The sequence below is a fragment of the Phyllobates terribilis genome, unplaced genomic scaffold (genome assembly GCF_046119375.1).
Source record: "Phyllobates terribilis strain yellow unplaced genomic scaffold, ASM4611937v1 Scaffold_11__3_contigs__length_659146591, whole genome shotgun sequence".
NCBI classification, from domain to species: Eukaryota; Metazoa; Chordata; class Amphibia; order Anura; family Dendrobatidae; genus Phyllobates; species Phyllobates terribilis.
In genome coordinates, this window is record NW_027362771.1 from 32534849 (window position 1) to 32547826 (window position 12978).

The 12978-nt window shown below is 40.1% G+C and overlaps 1 protein-coding gene across 6 annotated transcripts in view; it reads left to right on the forward strand.

Moving 5' to 3' along the window:
• Nucleotides 1-749: 749 nt before the first annotated feature.
• PRR7 (proline rich 7, synaptic) overlaps nt 750-12978 on the forward strand; it is a 91066-nt gene continuing 78837 nt past the window's right edge. For 2 of the 6 annotated variants that reach the window (XM_073650631.1, XM_073650630.1), the window contains exon 1: nt 982-1307. The gene's annotated coding sequence lies outside the window, so the exon portion shown is untranslated. The other 4 variants (XM_073650633.1, XM_073650632.1, XM_073650635.1 and 1 more) reach the window with 4 other exon arrangements.

Here is a 12978-nt window from a genome sequence, read left to right on the forward strand (position 1 = left end):
TCTGTTGATGCAGCGTAGTAAGCGACCACTGCAGCCAGTCACTGAGCTCAGTGGTGATACCGACTACACGGCACAAGATAGCAGGGCCCACAGATTGGCTGTAGCAGTAACGTGTAGTTATTAATCAGGGCAAACTCATTTAAGTGTATACACCCGCCAGGCTTGGGAAGGCTATGACAAGAGTGTAGCGTGAAGGTTTATGGTATCATCGGTGGTCCACTGTATTGGAGGATGTACAGGGGGTGTCCAGGGGAAGGTTCAGGTGTATGTGTGTAATATGGCGTATACACACGGGGGGAAACTCCCAGCATGCCCTGGCGGCTACAGACCGTCAGGCCATGCTGGGTCTTCTTGTCCACCCTCTGGGCTCAGGGTTGGAGTGTCACATAAGTGTAGAGCAGGATGGGTCAATGGCTGGTGTGCACCAGATCATTTCTTGTAAGGAGCCATGAGCAATGAATGTGCAGCAGCTCTAGGTGCAGGAGGAAATGTACTTAGCACTGTGCCCACACACAAGCCTGATGACACATGAGGTGGGCAGTGCAGGGCCTGGGTACCCTGGGCTCTGTGTGACAGGCAGCAGGAGCTCCCTGGGTACCAGTGACGCCGGGTAGCGCCATAGCATTAACCCTGTGAGTGCAATAAGCGCCTGCACGCTCCCCTCACCACCCCCGACCGCCTGCCACATTGTGCTGTCTGCGAGCGTCGTGATTTCCTGCTTACTCTGTTACTATGACAACAGCTGCTAGCAGTGTAATGAATAGGAATCCGGCGACACATGCCAGCACATACAGTGCACGTGTGCCGCACATAGAGGGGCGCTACACCCCCGGGCACTGCCACCCTCCCCTCCGTATAGTCCGTGTAGGAGGGGAGGAGAGGGAGAGAAGGGAACCCAGGCACTGGGGACACAGACAGTTCATCCCCTCCCTCTGGGGGAAAAGGGAACCCTGCGTATGACAGGGACACATAGAGGTAATATGGGGGGAGGGGACATCCGCTAGACTGGAGCCTGGCTAAGCAATGGCCATGGCAGGTGCTGGCTGAGGGGATTCTCCGCTCACCACCGGCTCCCAGGTGCCCCCTGCACCGCTGCCCACAGCTGGGGGAGGACTTCAGAGCAAGGTGCCACCATCACACAGGAGCTGCAGACGAGAACCAGCCTCGCATCCTCACCAGCCAAATCTGGGGGAGGGAGTTGTAGGAAGGAGGAAGACAGACTGTCAGCTCAGTGTACCAGGCAACAAAAGGCTGGCACCATTCTGTCTGCCCGTCTCCTGCCATCACAGGCTGCCCTACCAGCTCAGGTACCAGGGAACCTCTGCAAAGGGAGGGGCGAGTGGCTAAGGGGTGATGGAGCCTTGGGGGCACGGGGAGAGGTGAGCGGGGTCTGTGGCATGCAGATCGATGTGGGCAGCAGCTGAGGACTGCATCCCTCCATGTCTATATATATGTATGTAGATAGCCTACTGGGCTAGTATATACCTGTGGATATAGTCAGTATATATATATAGTCAGTATGTATATAGCCGTGTCCCAGCTGCTCTAGTATATACCTGTGGATATATAGTCAGTATATATATATATATATATATATATATATAGCCATGTCCCAGCTGCTCTAGTATATACCTGTATATATAGTTAGTATGTATATAGCCGTGTCCCAGCTGCTCTAGTATATACCTGTGGATATAGTCAGTATATATATATAGTCAGTATGTATATAGCCATGTCCCAGCTGCTCTAGTATATACCTGTGGATATATAGTCAGTATATATATATATATATATATATATATAGCCATGTCCCAGCTGCTCTAGTATATACCTGTATATATAGTTAGTATGTATATAGCCGTGTCCCAGCTGCTCTAGTATATACCTGTGGATATAGTCAGTATATATATATAGTCAGTATGTATATAGCCGTGTCCCAGCTGCTCTAGTATATACCTGTGGATATATAGTCAGTATATATATATAGTCAGTATGTATATAGCCGTGTCCCAGCTGCTCTAGTATATACCTGTGGATATATAGTCAGTATATATATATATATATATATATATAGCCATGTCCCAGCTGCTCTAGTATATACCTGTATATATAGTCAGTATGTATATAGCCGTGTCCCAGCTGCTCTAGTATATACCTGTATATATAGTCATTATGTATATAGTCGTGTCCCAGCTGCTCTAGTATATACCTGTGTATATAGTCAGTATATATATATAGTCATTATGTATATAGTCGTGTCCCAGCTGCTCTAGTATATTCCTGTGTATATAGTCAGTATGTATATATATAGTCATTATGTATATAGCCATGTCCCAGCTGCTCTAGTATATTCCTGTGTATATAGTCAGTATGTATATATATAGTCATTATGTATATAGCCATGTCCCAGCTGCTCTAGTATATTCCTGTGTATATAGTCAGTATGTATATATATAGTCATTATGTATATAGTCGTGTCCCAGCTGCTCTAGTATATTCCTGTGTATATAGTCAGTATGTATATATATAGTCATTATGTATATAGTCGTGTCCCAGCTGCTCTAGTATATACCTGTGGATATATAGTCAGTATATATATATATATATATATATATATATAGCCATGTCCCAGCTGCTCTAGTATATACCTGTATATATAGTCAGTATGTATATAGCCGTGTCCCAGCTGCTCTAGTATATTCCTGTGTATATAGTCAGTATGTATATATATAGTCATTATGTATATAGCCGTGTCCCAGCTGCTCTAGTATATACCTGTGTATATAGTCAGTATATATATATAGTCATTATGTATATAGTCGTGTCCCAGCTGCTCTAGTATATTCCTGTGTATATAGTCAGTATGTATATATATAGTCATTATGTATATAGCCGTGTCCCAGCTGCTCTAGTATATACCTGTGTATATAGTCAGTATGTATATATATAGTCATTATGTATATAGCCGTGTCCCAGCTGCTCTAGTATATACCTGTGGATATATAGTCAGTATGTATATAGCCATGTCCCAGCTGCTCTAGTATATACCTGTATATATAGTCAGTATGTATATAGCCGTGTCCCAGCTGCTCTAGTATATACCTGTGGATATATAGTCAGTATATATATATAGTCAGTATGTATATAGCCGTGTCCCAGCTGCTCTAGTATATACCTGTGGATATATAGTCAGTATATATATATATATATATATATATAGCCATGTCCCAGCTGCTCTAGTATATACCTGTATATATAGTCAGTATGTATATAGCCGTGTCCCAGCTGCTCTAGTATATACCTGTATATATAGTCATTATGTATATAGTCGTGTCCCAGCTGCTCTAGTATATACCTGTGTATATAGTCAGTATATATATATATAGTCATTATGTATATAGTCGTGTCCCAGCTGCTCTAGTATATTCCTGTGTATATAGTCAGTATGTATATATATAGTCATTATGTATATAGCCATGTCCCAGCTGCTCTAGTATATTCCTGTGTATATAGTCAGTATGTATATATATAGTCATTATGTATATAGCCATGTCCCAGCTGCTCTAGTATATTCCTGTGTATATAGTCAGTATGTATATATATAGTCATTATGTATATAGTCGTGTCCCAGCTGCTCTAGTATATACCTGTGGATATATAGTCAGTATATATATATATATATATATATATATATATATATATATATATAGCCATGTCCCAGCTGCTCTAGTATATACCTGTATATATAGTCAGTATGTATATAGCCGTGTCCCAGCTGCTCTAGTATATTCCTGTGTATATAGTCAGTATGTATATATGTAGTCATTATGTATATAGCCGTGTCCCAGCTGCTCTAGTATATACCTGTGTATATAGTCAGTATATATATATAGTCATTATGTATATAGTCGTGTCCCAGCTGCTCTAGTATATTCCTGTGTATATAGTCAGTATGTATATATATAGTCATTATGTATATAGCCGTGTCCCAGCTGCTCTAGTATATACCTGTGTATATAGTCAGTATGTATATATATAGTCATTATGTATATAGCCGTGTCCCAGCTGCTCTAGTATATACCTGTGGATATATAGTCAGTATGTATATATATAGTCATTATGTATATAGCCATGTCCCAGCTGCTCTAGTATATACCTGTATATATAGTCATTATGTATATAGCCGTGTCCCAGCTGCTCTAGTATATACCTGTGGATATATAGTCAGTATGTATATATATAGTCATTATGTATATAGCCGTGTCCCAGCTGCTCTAGTATATACCTGTATATATAGTCATTATGTATATAGCCGTGTCCCAGCTGCTCTAGTATATACCTGTGTATATAGTCAGTATGTATATATATATAGTCATTATGTATAGTGCCGTGTCCCAGCTGCTCTAGTATATTCCTGTGTATATAGTCAGTATGTATATATATAGTCATTATGTATATAGCCATGTCCCAGCTGCTCTAGTATATACCTGTGGATATATAGTCAGTATGTATATAGCCGTGTCCCAGCTGCTCTAGTATATACCTGTATATATAGTCAGTATGTGTATAGCCGTGTCCCAGCTGCTCTAGTATATACCTGTATATATAGTCAGTATGTGTATAGCCATGTCCCAGCTGCTCTAGTATATACCTGTGTATATAGTCAGTATGTATATAGCCATATCCCAGCTGGTCTAGTATATACCTTTGTATATACCGTCAGTATGTATACTGTCAGTATATATATATATATATATATATATATAGCCATGTCCCAGCTGCTCTAGTAAATACCTGTGTATACAGTCAGTATGTATATATATATATATATAGCCATATCCCAGCTGGTCTAGTATATACCTGTATATATAGTCAGTATGTATATAGCCGTGTCCCAGCTGCTCTAGTATATACCTGTATATATAGTCAGTATGTGTATAGCCGTGTCCCAGCTGCTCTAGTATATACCTGTATATATAGTCAGTATGTGTATAGCCATGTCCCAGCTGCTCTAGTATATACCTGTGTATATAGTCAGTATGTATATAGCCATATCCCAGCTGGTCTAGTATATACCTTTGTATATACCGTCAGTATGTATACTGTCAGTATATATATATATATATATATATATATATATATATAGCCATGTCCCAGCTGCTCTAGTATATACCTGTGTATACAGTCAGTATGTATATATATATATATATATAGCCATATCCCAGCTGGTCTAGTATATACCTGTGTATACAGTCAGTATGTATACAGTCATTAGGTATATAATCAGTATGTATATAGTATGTATATAGCCAGTATGTATATAGTCAGTATGTATACGGCCAGTGTGTATATAGCAGTATGTATATAGTCAGCATGTATACGGTCAGTATGTATATGGTCATTGTGTATACAGTCAGTATATATATAGCCAGTATGTATACGTTCAGTGTGTATACAGTCAGTGTGTATACGGTCAGTATGTATATGGTCAGTGTGTATATAGATAGTATGTATATGGTCAGTATGTGTACGGCCAGTGTGTATATAGCAGTATGTATATAGTCAGCATGTATACGGTCAGTATGTATACGGTCAGTATGTATATGGTCAGTCTGTATACAGTCAGTGTGTATACGGTCAATATGTATATGGTCAGTATGTATATGGTCAGTGTGTATACAGTCAGTATGCATATAGCCAGTGTGTATACAGTCAGTATGTATATGGTCAGAGTGTATACAGTCAGTATATATATAGTCAGCATGTATATAGCCAGTATGTATATGGTCAGTGTGTATACAGTGTGTATACGGTCAGTATGTATATTGTCAGTGTGTATACAGTCATTATTTATATAGCCAGTATGTATATGGTCAGTGTGTATACAGCCAGTATGTATATGGTCAGTGTGTATACAGTCAGTGTGTATACGGTCAATATGTATATGGTCAGTATGTATATGGTCAGTGTGTATACAGTCAGTATGCATATAGCCAGTGTGTATACAGTCAGTATGTATATGGTCAGAGTGTATACAGTCAGTATATATATAGCCAGTATGTATATGGTCAGTGTGTATACAGTGTGTATACGGTCAGTATGTATATTGTCAGTGTGTATACAGTCATTATTTATATAGCCAGTATGTATATGGTCAGTGTGTATACAGCCAGTATGTATATGGTCAGCATGTATACGGTCAGTATGTATATGGTCAGTGTGTATACAGTCAGTATATATATAGCCAGTATGTATACGGTCAGTATGTATACGGTCAGTGTGTATACAGTCAGTGTGTATACGGTCAGTATGTATATGGTCAGTGTGTATACAGCCAGTATGTATATGGTCAGTATGTATATGGTCAGAGTGTATACAGTCAGTATATATATAGTCAGTATGTATATAGCCAGTATGTATATGGTCAGTGTGTATACAGTGTGTATACAGTCAGTGTGTATACGGTCAGTGTATATACGGTCAGTATGTATATAGTTAGTGTGTATACAGTCATTATGTATATAGCCAGTATGTATGTGGTCAGTGTGTATACATTCAGTATGTATATGGTCAGAGTGCATACAGTCAGTATATATATAGCCAGTATGTATACAGTCAGTATGTATATGGTCAGTGTGTATACTGTCAGTGTGTATACAGTCAGTGTGTATACAGTCAGTGTGTATATGGTCAGTGTGTATACAGTCAGTGTGTATACAGTCAGTGTGTATACAGTTAGTATGTATATGGTCAGTGTGTATACAGTCAGTGTGTATACAGTTAGTATGTATATGGTCAGTGTGTATACAATCAGTATGTATATGGTCAGTGTGTATATGGTCAGTGTGTATACTGTCAGTGTGTATATGGTCAGTGTGTATACAATCAGTATGTATATGGTCAGTGTGTATACGGTCAGTGTGTATACTGTCAGTGTGTATATGGTCAGTGTGTATACGGTCAGTGTGTATACTGTCAGTGTGTATACTGTCAGTGTGTATACGGTCAGTGTGTATATGGTCAGTGTGTATACAATCAGTATGTATATGGTCAGTGTGTATATGGTCAGTGTGTATACAATCAGTGTGTATATGGTCAGTGTGTATACTGTCAGTGTGTATACTGTCAGTGTGTATATGGTCAGTGTGTATACGGTCAGTGTGTATATGGTCAGTGTGTATACAATCAGTATGTATATGGTCAGTGTGTATATGGTCAGTGTGTATACAGTCAGTGTGTAGTCAGTATGTATATGGTCAGTGTGTATACAATCAGTATGTATATGGTCAGTGTGTATATGGTCAGTGTGTATACAGTCAGTGTGTATATAGTCAGTGTGTATATGGTCAGTGTGTATACAGTCAGTGTGTAGTCAGTATGTATATGGTCAGTGTGTATACAATCAGTATGTATATGATCAGTGTGTATACAATCAGTATGTATATGGTCAGTGTATATACAGTCAGTGTGTATACAATCAGTCTGTATACGGTCAGTGTGTATACAGTCAGTGTGTATATGGTCAGTGTGTATACAGTCAGTGTGTATATGGTCAGTGTGTATAGTCAGTGTGTATATGGTCAGTGTGTATATGGTCAGTGTGTATACAGTCAGTGTGTAGTCAGTATGTATATGGTCAGTGTGTATACAATCAGTATGTATATGGTCAGTGTGTATACAATCAGTATGTATATGGTCAGTGTGTATGCAATCAGTATGTATATGGTCAGTGTGTATACAATCAGTATGTATACGGTCAGTGTGTATACAGTCAGTGTGTAGTCAGTATGTATATGGTCAGTGTGTATACAGTCAGTGTGTATTCGGTCAGTGTGTATTCGGTCAGTGTGTATTCAGTCAGTGTGTATATAGTCAGTGTGTATGCAATCAGTATGTATATGGTCAGTGTGTATATGGTCAGTGTGTATACAGTCAGTGTGTATATAGTCAGTGTGTATACAGTCAGTATGTATAAGGTCAGTGTGTATATAGTCAGTGTGTATACAGTCAGTGTGTATACAGCCAGTGTGTATATATTCAGTGTGTACAGTTATATGAAAAAGTTTGGGCACCCCTATTAATCTTAAGCTTAATGTTTTATAAAAATTGGTGTTTTTGCAACAGCTATTTCAGTTTGATATATGTAATAACTGTTGGACACAGTAATGTTTCAGCCTTGAAATGAGGTTTATTGTACTAACAGAAAATGTGCAATCTGCCTTCAAACAAAATTTGACAGGTGCATAAGTCTAGGCACCTCACCAGAAAAGTGACATTAATATTTAGTAGATCCTCCTTTTGCAAAAATAACAGCCTCTAGTCGCTTCCTGTAGCTTTTAATGAGTTCCTGGATCCTGGATGAAGGTATTTTTGACCATTCCTCTTTACAAAACAATTCCAGTTCAGTTAAGTTTGATGGTCGCCGAGCATGGACAGCCCTCTTCAAATGATCCCACAGATGTTCAATGATATTCAGGTCTGGGGACTGGGATGGCCATTCCAGAACATTGTAATTGTTCCTCTGCATGAATGCCTGAGTAGATTTGGAGCGGTGTTTTGGATCATTGTCTTGCTGAAAGATCCATCCCCTGCGTAACTTCAACTTTATCACTGATTCTTGAACATTGTTGTCAAGAATCTGCTGATACTGAGTGGAATCCATGCGTCCCTCAACTTTAACAAGATTCCCAGTGCCGGCATTGGCCACACAGCCCCAAAGCATGATGGAACCTCCACCAAATTTTACTGTGGGTAGCAAGTGTTTTTCTTGGAATGCTGTGTTTTTTTGCCGCCATGCATAACGCCTTTTTGTATGACCAAACAACTCAATCTTGGTTTCATCAGTCCACAGGACTTCCAAAAAGAAATTGGCTTCTCCAAATGTGCTTTTGCATACCTCAGCCGACTCTGTTTGTGGCGTGCTTGCAGAAACGGCTTCTTTCGCATCACTCTCCCATACAGCTTCTCCTTGTGCAAAGTGCGTTGTATAGTTGACCGATGCACAGTGACAATATCTGCAGCAAGTTGATGCTGCAGCTCTCTGGAGGTGGTCTGAGGATTGTCCTTGACTGATCTCACCATTCTTCTTCTCTGCCTTTCTGATGTTTTTCTTGGCCTGCCACTTCTGGCCTTAACAAGAACTGTCCCTGTGTTCTTCCATTTCCTTACTATGTTCCTCACAGTGGAAACTGGCAGGTTAAATCTCTGAGACAGCTTTTTGTATCCTTCCCCTGAACAACTATGTTGAATAATCTTTGTTTTCAGATCATTTGACAGTTGTTTTGAGGAGCCCATGATGCCACTCGTCAGCGGAGATTCAAACAGGAGAACAACTTGCAAGTGACCACTTTAAGTAGCTTTTCTCATGATTGCATACACCTGGTTATGAAGTTCAAAGCTCAATGAGGTTACAAAACCAAAAAAAGTGCTTTTGTAAGTCAGTAAAAAGTAGGTAGGAGTATTTAAAACAAGAAAATGATAAGGGTGCCCATACTTATGCACCTGTTAAATTTTGTTTGAATGCAGATTGCACATTTTCTGTTAGTACAATAAACCTCATTTCAAGGCAGAAACATTACTGTGTCCAACAGTTATTACATATATTAAACTGAAATAGCTGTTGCAAAAACACCAATTTTTATAAAACATTAAGCTTAAGATTAATAGGGGTGCCCAAACTTTTTCATATAACTGTATATGGTCAGTGTGTATACAGCCAGTGTGTATATAGTCAGTGTGTATATGGTCAGTGTGTATACAGTCAGTGTGTATACAGCCAGTGTGTATATAGCGTGGACGGCTGGTGCATTCAGTGCCTGGATGGATCTCCCTGTTGCTTGCACAGTACTCCTCTGCTGGATGTGCTATGGATGTGGTGTCTCAGCAGTCACAGATTTCTGCAGGCAGTGTATATATGTATGAAGCTGTGACAGCTGGCATGCTGGGTACATGATGGGCCTCCATAGAGCAGCAGTTTCTGGTCCATGAATGGTATACGCAGTGCACACCACCTTCACACATAGAGCTGCATTCTGTAATTTTGCATCTGTGCCTTCTATGTACCAGTTCTTGCTCTATTCTGTATGTTATGGGCTGGATGGTAATCTGCATTATGTGGATCAGATTATACAGCTGATTGGTGGTTATGTATTCTAGTTTGTGGACTCCTTTGCTTTCATTTCACATTTCCAGATAGCCAGAATGGTTTTGCGGTTATGGAAAATTTGGCTGATTTTGGTTTCAGACCTTTTGGTTTTTTTTAGCCAAACCAAGTACAAAATAGAGGAGAGTATTGAAAGGAAGGACTTGTACATCTCTTTCTACTCACTCCATTGGAAATCTGTATAAGTGAATCCGGACTAGAAAGATGTTCAGGAGCAGTGCTGATTTCAGGTGTTTTTAAATTACTTTTCAGCCTTCATAAACTCAGGACTGTAGGTAATAGGGCTATGAATGTGTTCTTTTTGACAGGGAACATGTAAAAATACAACTGAGGATGACATGTAAGCCCAGTCTAGGGGTATGTGCACACGATCCGTACTGTCAGCGCTTTGAACACAGTATACTCTATGTTGCGTCCAAAGCGCTGCACGCAGGGGAATCCGCATGTGTTCATTGAACCGTTCACCGCATTCAATACATTGTACTGATCTAATTTCTCTTGCTGCGACTAGCGGCTCCAGAAGAGACATTGACATGCTGCGGTCTGTGAAGACGCGCCGCATGTCCATGTCCACAGGTGATCCGCAGAAGCATGGAGACGCATAGTGGGCATGGGATTTCTACACATCCATCCACTTTGCTTGTAATGTAGAATGCTGTGTCCTATTCGCAGCGTTTCCAGACCATGTGCACGTACCCTAATAACTTTAATGATGGCAGGACATCACCCCCATGCCACTGCCCTGTTCACACTACAGTTTTGCATTATGTTCAGGGTTCCTCCTGAATCCCCCAAAAAACAGGAATCAAAAAACGCCAAATAACAAAAAATAAACACAAAAACAAATTTCAAATTAACTTGGTTTGTGATTACTGTTTTTTCCAAAGCATCCGTTTTCTCAGACTGGCACAGAAACATAGGCTGCTACGTTTATGTACACATGTAAACTAATGGGTACTTTAGCAGAAACTCCATTTGTGTCATAGCAGAATATGGGTTCGTTGGGTGTCCATCTGAATCGTGTTCTTAGGGAGATTCAGTTAGTGTTCAGGAACGTAGTGTGAACTTGGTCTTATAGAACAGTGGTCAAATCATTATTAGCAGGTAGCTTTTTTATTAAAGCTCTTACTTAGGCTCTTTTCACATGGTGGTATTTTCCAACAATGATATTGGACTGAATTTGCACCTTATTAGACCCACTCCTAGTTCTAGCTTACACATATGCCAATTTGTCAAATGCCATTTGTTACAATGAAGATGTACGTCTTTTAAGCTCATGTCGTGCTTTCTTTCACAATTGATTAATGGGTTATTTGGAGTAATTTTTCTTTAGTAGTTCATGATGTGGCACAAATGGCTGTAAACATGGCAGATAACAACAATGGCACCATAAATAGTTGTGACGTGATGTGCTAACTGCACGGTGACGTCATCACACTTAATAGAGGGAATGGACATTAGTACAGTTTTGTGTTTTAGTTCCAGTATATGTAAAGTCAATGACAGGTGCAAGGCCCAGGTGTAGATTTCACATTGGTCCAGACACCTCCTGCTAAGCCTCTGATTGGACTTATCCATTTCTTAAAGGGAATCTGTCAACATGATTTCACCCCCACCAACTCTTTATAAGCGCATGTAGCTGTTTCAAATACAAGTCCAGCAATACCTTTATCTAGCCAGTCCATTCCTCCATTACTGAGAATTTGCTATGTGAATGGCTATAGTGGATCAGAAGCCTCTGTCACTCCAGCTCTATTTCCCGCTCAGTGCTGCGTCCTCTTGCTCGACTGATGGTTCCTTTGTCTGAAGTCACACATCATAGTACTCTGTCAGTCAAGCAGGTGGAAGTGGCCCTGGTTGTGGAATAGAGCTGGAGTAACTAAGGCTTCAGATCTACCATAGCTCTTCAGCCTCATTTGCATATCAATTCAAACGCTGATTTCCCAGTAACGGAGGAACAGAATGGCCATCTAAAGCTATTGCTGTACTTGTCTTTGAAAGAGCTACATGCCCTTATAAATAGTTTAAGCGGGGTGAAATTCTGCTGACAGATTCCCTTTCAATATTATCACATAGAAGAGTCAGGAGCACATGGCAAATCAGAATAAGGTCCCCTTTATCATTTTGTATTTCTCTAACACCAGTCTTACCTATTGACTTAAAAGCACAGTGATATTAGAAAGATATTGAGCAGCTTCATTGTGCAGCTCAGCCATTAAAGGAAACTTGTCATGTGATAAAATGCTATTAAGCTGCAGATAAGGGGTTAATCTGCTGGTTAATAGAGTTCTGATGCTGTGCGGCTGCCGCACTGAAAGCCCAGCTGGCGGGAGGAAATTGACTTTATTCGTCCTGGCAGCCTCATGCTTTCAGTCACTGCTCAGTACATAGTGAGCATTGGCTGAAACTGCGCCCCTGGCACTGACTGACAGCCAGCTCAGCAGTGCATCATCAAAACACAACTGGGGTTCCCTTACCAACGTATGTAAACCAAAGCAGATAAGGATGCTGTCCCTATTGTATGTACACGCTACTGTACAACCCTTCACTTTGTGGATTTTTAATACAGTTCATATAGCCTGCTTTCTATGTATCCATATTGTACCTCTGTGCCCTATGTGAAATTGGTGAAAAAAGTATGTCATGACACAAATGGGGGCATGTTACATCAGATAGGTATTCTCACCAACAAACTAATGCCTCTGGCATTGGCAGACGCCATATAGACGCAAATGGAGACCTGCAGATTCATAATAGTGTGGGCATGAATAAGTCATACTGTCAATACGGACTAGTGCATAGATCAGAGAATAGAG